The sequence below is a fragment of the Schistocerca gregaria genome, unplaced genomic scaffold (assembly GCF_023897955.1).
Source record: "Schistocerca gregaria isolate iqSchGreg1 unplaced genomic scaffold, iqSchGreg1.2 ptg000045l, whole genome shotgun sequence".
Lineage (NCBI taxonomy): Eukaryota > Metazoa > Arthropoda > Insecta > Orthoptera > Acrididae > Schistocerca > Schistocerca gregaria.
Genome location: NW_026061703.1, coordinates 15,001 through 22,500, shown reverse-complemented (window position 1 = coordinate 22,500; position 7,500 = coordinate 15,001). Strand labels below are relative to the sequence as shown.

General features: G+C 55.2%; 3 non-coding genes across 3 annotated transcripts in view; all 3 read right to left on the bottom strand.

Annotated features, from left to right (window-relative positions):
• LOC126301167 (large subunit ribosomal RNA) overlaps nt 1-835 on the bottom strand; it is a 4,222-nt gene extending 3,387 nt beyond the window's left edge. The window contains exon 1 of the ribosomal RNA XR_007552951.1: nt 1-835. This exon is cut by the window's left edge and continues 3,387 nt beyond it. This is a non-coding gene — a ribosomal RNA (large subunit ribosomal RNA).
• Nucleotides 836-1,023: 188 nt separating this feature from the next.
• Nucleotides 1,024-1,178, bottom strand: LOC126301138 (5.8S ribosomal RNA). Its single transcript, XR_007552925.1, has one exon. It is a non-coding gene; the product is annotated as a 5.8S ribosomal RNA (ribosomal RNA).
• A 366-nt stretch (nt 1,179-1,544) lies between these two features.
• Nucleotides 1,545-3,437, bottom strand: LOC126301241 (small subunit ribosomal RNA). The gene has a single exon (XR_007553004.1). It is a non-coding gene; the product is annotated as a small subunit ribosomal RNA (ribosomal RNA).
• Between the last annotated feature and the right edge of the window lie 4,063 nt (nt 3,438-7,500).

The window sequence follows — 7,500 nt, the reverse complement described above, 5'->3', positions numbered from 1 at the left end:
CGGGGCCGGGCCAGGTAGGTCCGTCATCCGGGAAGAACCGCGCGCGCTTGCCGGGAGCCCGAGCGCCCAAAGGGGCGAATCGACTCCTCCAGATATACCACCGAGCAGCCAGCCAGGACACCGGGGCTCTGCCCAACAGACGCGAACCGAGGCCCGCGGAAGGACAGGCTGCGCACCCGGGCCGTAGGCCGGCACCCAGCGGGTCGCGACGTCCTACTAGGGGAGAAGTGCGGCCCACCGCACACCGGAACGGCCCCACCCCGCGGCGAGTGGAAAGGCAACCGGACACGACCCCGCCGCGGATTGCTCCGCGCGGGCGGCCGGCCCCATCTGCCGAGGGCGGGGGCCAGTGGCCGGATGGGCGTGAATCTCACCCGTTCGACCTTTCGGACTTCTCACGTTTACCCCAGAACGGTTTCACGTACTTTTGAACTCTCTCTTCAAAGTTCTTTTCAACTTTCCCTCACGGTACTTGTTCGCTATCGGTCTCGTGGTCATATTTAGTCTCAGATGGAGTTTACCACCCACTTGGAGCTGCACTCTCAAGCAACCCGACTCGAAGGAGAGGTCCCGCCGACGCTCGCACCGGCCGCTACGGGCCTGGCACCCTCTACGGGCCGTGGCCTCATTCAAGTTGGACTTGGGCTCGGCGCGAGGCGTCGGGGTAGTGGACCCTCCCAAACACCACATGCCACGACAGGCGGCAGCCTGCGGGGTTCGGTGCTGGACTCTTCCCTGTTCGCTCGCCGCTACTGGGGGAATCCTTGTTAGTTTCTTTTCCTCCGCTTAGTAATATGCTTAAATTCAGCGGGTAGTCTCGCCTGCTCTGAGGTCGTTGTACGAGGTGTCGCACGCCACACCGCCAGCCGGCTGTGCACGCTACCGAGAAAGTACCGGTATGCGAACCGCCAGGCGACGGGCGCGCATCGCACGTTTAAGGAGACGCGGCCGGCCACACAGGCGACCACGACACTCCCACGTCTCCGAAGCGGGACAAACGCCGCGCGCTTCAGTATACGTAGCCGACCCTCAGCCAGACGTGGCCCGGGAACGGAATCCATGGACCGCAATGTGCGTTCGAAACGTCGATGTTCATGTGTCCTGCAGTTCACATGTCGACGCGCAATTTGCTGCGTTCTTCATCGACCCACGAGCCGAGTGATCCACCGTCCTGGGTGATCTTTTCCTTTTCAGTCTCCCACTGTCTCTTTCAAGACAGTAGCATTTGCGGGACTGAGGCGTCTGACGGCCCCTGTTCCACTATTTTTTTTTGTGTCCAACGGCCTCACAGCCGATGGGCGTCGTACGGCTCCACACCGGAGCGGACAGGCACTCGGGCGAACGTCATTCAAAACCGGCGCCAGGCGCCAGGTACCGCAGGCCAGCCGCTCCAGAGCTTCAGCGCTCGTACCACACAACAACAACAACACTTCCGCTAGTTTTGAGAGGCACGCGTGGTTCCGCACGCGGCGCACGGCCACTGCCGTACAGGTAGCGTGTTGCGCGACACGACACGCACATCGAAAGACATGCAGTCTAGTCGGTAATGATCCTTCCGCAGGTTCACCTACGGAAACCTTGTTACGACTTTTACTTCCTCTAAATGATCAAGTTTGGTCATCTTTCCGGTAGCATCGGCAACGACAGAGTCGATGCCGCGTACCAGTCCGAAGACCTCACTAAATCATTCAATCGGTAGTAGCGACGGGCGGTGTGTACAAAGGGCAGGGACGTAATCAACGCGAGCTTATGACTCGCGCTTACTGGGAATTCCTCGTTCATGGGGAACAATTGCAAGCCCCAATCCCTAGCACGAAGGAGGTTCAGCGGGTTACCCCGACCTTTCGGCCTAGGAAGACACGCTGATTCCTTCAGTGTAGCGCGCGTGCGGCCCAGAACATCTAAGGGCATCACAGACCTGTTATTGCTCAATCTCGTGCGGCTAGAAGCCGCCTGTCCCTCTAAGAAGAAAAGTAATCGCTGACAGCACGAAGGATGTCACGCGACTAGTTAGCAGGCTAGAGTCTCGTTCGTTATCGGAATTAACCAGACAAATCGCTCCACCAACTAAGAACGGCCATGCACCACCACCCACCGAATCAAGAAAGAGCTATCAATCTGTCAATCCTTCCGGTGTCCGGGCCTGGTGAGGTTTCCCGTGTTGAGTCAAATTAAGCCGCAGGCTCCACTCCTGGTGGTGCCCTTCCGTCAATTCCTTTAAGTTTCAGCTTTGCAACCATACTTCCCCCGGAACCCAAAAGCTTTGGTTTCCCGGAGGCTGCCCGCCGAGTCATCGGAGGAACTGCGGCGGATCGCTGGCTGGCATCGTTTATGGTTAGAACTAGGGCGGTATCTGATCGCCTTCGAACCTCTAACTTTCGTTCTTGATTAATGAAAACATACTTGGCAAATGCTTTCGCTTCTGTTCGTCTTGCGACGATCCAAGAATTTCACCTCTAACGTCGCAATACGAATGCCCCCGCCTGTCCCTATTAATCATTACCTCGGGTTCCGAAAACCAACAAAATAGAACCGAGGTCCTATTCCATTATTCCATGCACACAGTATTCAGGCGGGCTTGCCTGCTTTAAGCACTCTAATTTGTTCAAAGTAAACGTGCCGGCCCACCGAGACACTCAACAAAGAGCACCCTGGTAGGATTTAAACGGGGTCCGCCTCGGGACGCGAAAGCACCCCTTCGGCTCGCCCCACCGGCAGGACGTCCCACGATACATGCCAGTTAAACACCGACGGGCGGTGAACCAACAGCGTGGGACACAAATCCAACTACGAGCTTTTTAACCGCAACAACTTTAATATACGCTATTGGAGCTGGAATTACCGCGGCTGCTGGCACCAGACTTGCCCTCCAATAGATACTCGTTAAAGGATTTAAAGTGTACTCATTCCGATTACGGGGCCTCGGATGAGTCCCGTATCGTTATTTTTCGTCACTACCTCCCCGTGCCGGGAGTGGGTAATTTGCGCGCCTGCTGCCTTCCTTGGATGTGGTAGCCGTTTCTCAGGCTCCCTCTCCGGAATCGAACCCTGATTCCCCGTTACCCGTTACAACCATGGTAGGCGCAGAACCTACCATCGACAGTTGATAAGGCAGACATTTGAAAGATGCGTCGCCGGTACGAGGACCGTGCGATCAGCCCAAAGTTATTCAGAGTCACCAAGGCAAACGGACCAGACAAGCCAATCCGATTGGTTTTGATCTAATAAAAGCGTCCCTTCCATCTCTGGTCGGGACTCTGTTTGCATGTATTAGCTCTAGAATTACCACAGTTATCCAAGTAACGTGGGTACGATCTAAGGAACCATAACTGATTTAATGAGCCATTCGCGGTTTCACCTTAATGCGGCTTGTACTGAGACATGCATGGCTTAATCTTTGAGACAAGCATATGACTACTGGCAGGATCAACCAGGGAGCTGCGTCAACTAGAGCTGAGCAGCCGGCCGCCCGGGAGTGTGTCCCGGGGGCCCGCGCGAACACGCAAGCGTCCGCTCAATTATTCTGCAAACAGGAGGAGGCCGAGCTCCCCTGCACGATACACCTCGAAACCCTCTCAGGTCCCGGCGGCGCGCAGCGCCGTCCTAGGTACTTGGTCGGTTTCGAGAGAGGCGCAATCGCCCGGAGTTAGGCGAGTAGACGGTTTTAGTGCGAACACCCTTGCTCCCAACTGAGCTTGCCGCTGCCGACAGAGGCCCGGGAGCGTGCTGTCGTGGCATTGCCGGCGGGAGACAACACGCGCCACCTATGGTGACCGGCAGCTCCAACGCCAGCGCCACACAAGGGCAAAGCCCCACTTGGGTGCAGAAGCGAACTCTCCCAGCACAGCGCACGCGCCAACACGTCCGCACAACTGCGATACAAACCACCTGCGAGAACCGCTGGGGCGACCGAGCAGCAGACGGCGTCGCGGCGCCGAGTGCCAGGCGGCGGCGCATCCTCAACGCACACAGTCCTCAATCAGACCAGCACACTGCAGATGTCCACCGCGCTTCGCACCGGGCTCGGCTGAACCAACTTTGGCCGCCAGGCGCCGCGTGCAGGGTGCGCCGCAGCGTAGCTGCGCCGCCTGCCGGGCCCGTCGGCTGGCGCTCCTGCCACTCGGCGCCCCCCACCAGCCGGCTGTTGCGCGTGCGCCCACGCAGCGCGCGGCCAACACGCCGGGCGGCCCCCCTTCACCGGCCGGGAACAGTCCCACCAAGCCACCGCCGCGTATCGCTTCATACCCACATGGGCCTAGTCACGTGTGTGGATGTGGCGGGTACCGCTGAAACAACCGGTTAATAGCTGTACCGATCGTCGCCATCACAGATTCACCTCCAGCGTGAACAACCGCTCAACAACGGATTTCCAGTTCATTTGCGTATCTTGGGCAGTAAACGTAGATGTCCACCTACATTTGCGAATTCAACAATTCTTGCATGCCAGGATGTCATGTGTCACGACACGCTACATCAGACCACATACACACTGCGACATGTGCAGAAGAGAACACGTGGAAGGTGGCCCGCGCAAGTATGCGATGTCCCTTCCGCGATCCACTGTCAACCGGCATCTGCGGCATGTCCCAGATATGGAACGCGGTCCACCAGGGTAGCACTTTGTGTGAGGCAATACGACAAAGTCGGAATACACGCGTCACTACATCAGACGGCTCACGCTGACCTGACCTGACCTGACCTGACCTGACTCACCGCACCACCACCCCCAGCGACCCAGGGTGACATACAATGCGTTCGTACGTTCCTCCCACACGCCTCTACGGCGTACCACAGTGCAACCTAGCTGTTATTGGGAGACGAGACAAGTAGCATCGAGCACAACATATGGAAATTGAGATTCGACACCGTTGGGCACAGCCAGCGTACAGTCACACGTATCACACTACTTCACTCTGTACGTAACTACCGATGATCGGTACAGCGTGTGGGTTACGCGTACGACATCAGCGGACAATGGACACAGACCATACCACGACGTACACTGAGGGCGTCGACATCTGAATGCAACTGAACAGCTGCGAGGCTCATTTAACACTCACACGCCAGACCGACCAGCTTGAGAGGACAGAGACACAAAGAGGGGGACAGAGGGGGGGGGGGCCGATATAGTCCTATTGCAGTACAATTGACAGTGGATAGCGGGAATATGTGGAAAGTAAGCAACACTCGCAAGACATCTACATGAGGATAACAACGACACCAGAGATTCCGAGCAGTGAACTATGTTAGGCAAAGGGACAACGTGGGTTAGGTTAAGGGACAACGTGGGTTAGGTTAAGGGACAACGTGGGTTAGGTTAAGGGACAACGTGGGTTAGGTTAAGGGACAACGTGGGTTAGGTTAAGGGACAACGTGGGTTAGGTTAAGGGACAACGTGGGTTAGGTTAAGGGACAACGTGGGTTAGGTTAAGGGACAACGTGGGTTAGGTTAAGGGACAACGTGGGTTAGGTTAAGGGACAACGTGGGTTAGGTTAAGGGACAACGTGGGTTAGGTTAAGGGACAACGTGGGTTAGGTTAAGGGACAACGTGGGTTAGGTTAAGGGACAACTTGAGTTAGGTTAAGGGACAACTTGAGTTAGGTTAAGGGACAACTTGAGTTAGGTTAAGGGACAACTTGAGTTAGGTTAAGGGACAACTTGAGTTAGGTTAAGGGACAACTTGAGTTAGGTTAAGGGACAACTTGAGTTAGGTTAAGGGACAACTTGAGTTAGGTTAAGGGACAACTTGAGTTAGGTTAAGGGACAACTTGAGTTAGGTTAAGGGACAACTTGAGTTAGGTTAAGGGACAACTTGAGTTAGGTTAAGGGACAACTTGAGTTAGGTTAAGGGACAACTTGAGTTAGGTTAAGGGACAACTTGAGTTAGGTTAAGGGACAACTTGAGTTAGGTTAAGGGACAAATTGAGTTAGGTTAAGCGATAATCTGGTACAGCCACAGTTAGGTTAAGCGATGATCTGGTACAGCCACAGTTAGGTTAAGCGATGATCTGGTACAGCCACAGTTAGGTTAAGCGATAATCTGGTACAGCCACAGTTAGGTTAAGCGATAATCTGGTACAGCCACAGTTAGGTTAAGCGATAATCTGGTACAGCCACAGTTAGGTTAAGCGATAATCTGGTACAGCCACAGTTAGGTTAAGCGATAATCTGGTACAGCCACAGTTAGGTTAAGCGATAATCTGGTACAGCCACAGTTAGGTTAAGCGATAATCTGGTACAGCCACAGTTAGGTTAAGCGATAATCTGGTACAGCCACAGTTAGGTTAAGCGATAATCTGGTACAGCCACAGTTAGGTTAAGCAATAAAGTTGGTTAAATTTGGTATTGTGGGAAAGGGGGAAGAGAGAGAGAGGGGGGGGGGTGGATAGTGGTGGCAGTACACGGATGCCTGAGTCACCGTCAGATACGTCACGTCGGTTCGATGCTTGTAGCAAGAGGCTGGCGGGTCTGTGTCTCTCACTTCTGCAATTTTTCATGTGGTATAACACGAGGGCGGGGGGTGATATTTGGTGCCCCTCTGTGTAGGATGTGTGTTGGTTTATCTGAGCAATGGTAGTTGTCGGAGGAGTGGGGTATTGTGCTTTTATAGGTGGACCTACTGCTCTGGTTATCATAGTGTCGACGGTGCAATGTCGCAGAGAGGATGCACTCGACATTGTCGCATTCCAGATGTTTACGTATTGTGTGTCTCCGTTGCAGGCCGAGAGTGGTGCATGTTCGAGTGTCTGGCTGACGTGCGATTCACGTTGTGTGCCCAGTCTTACAGCACGTATAGGGACATTCGCATAAATCATCTATATGTGGCCTTGCATCATTTACTAAGCAGTGCCGTGAGACGACCGAACTATTAGGAAAGTACTGATGTACCGCATAATGTTTACCTTCCACCACACGGCGAGTATCGACTGTGCCCAGCGTTGCCACCGCAGGCAGCGGTCACCGTCACCATTGTGCGGCGGAACGGAACATCTATATCCTCAGAGGAGCACTCTTTGCCGCCGGGCGTCAGGTCTCGCGGCCTGCCGGCCAGCGCCCACGACGAACTTACTGCATGTATAGGGACAGCGGGAATTTGGCATACTTGATATAACTCTTCATGAGACGCAAGATATAGGGGTGGATTGCAACTTACGACTGCGAGAAAAGTCCGCCGTTCATCCGCCGGAGTTGCGATTTCGGCGGGGCACGTACGGTCGCGGGTGGAGCACTTGGTGCGGCGTACGCACCCGGGTTGCGGCTCCTGCGCTGGAGGGGGGTGCAGGTTTTGTGTGGGTGGGCTCGGCAAATGAGCACTGTGGGCCCCATACATGGCCTAGTCCGCGTGGCCTCCCCCAGGTGGCGGTACCGTCGTTGCACCACGTCATGTCGCGGGGCACCTACAGATGGCGCACGTACTGTTGGCATTGCACGTGCTTCCGTCCTATCTTCATAGATGGCGATGCCGTCTTTTGCCACTCTGCCTCGCGCAGTTCACGCAC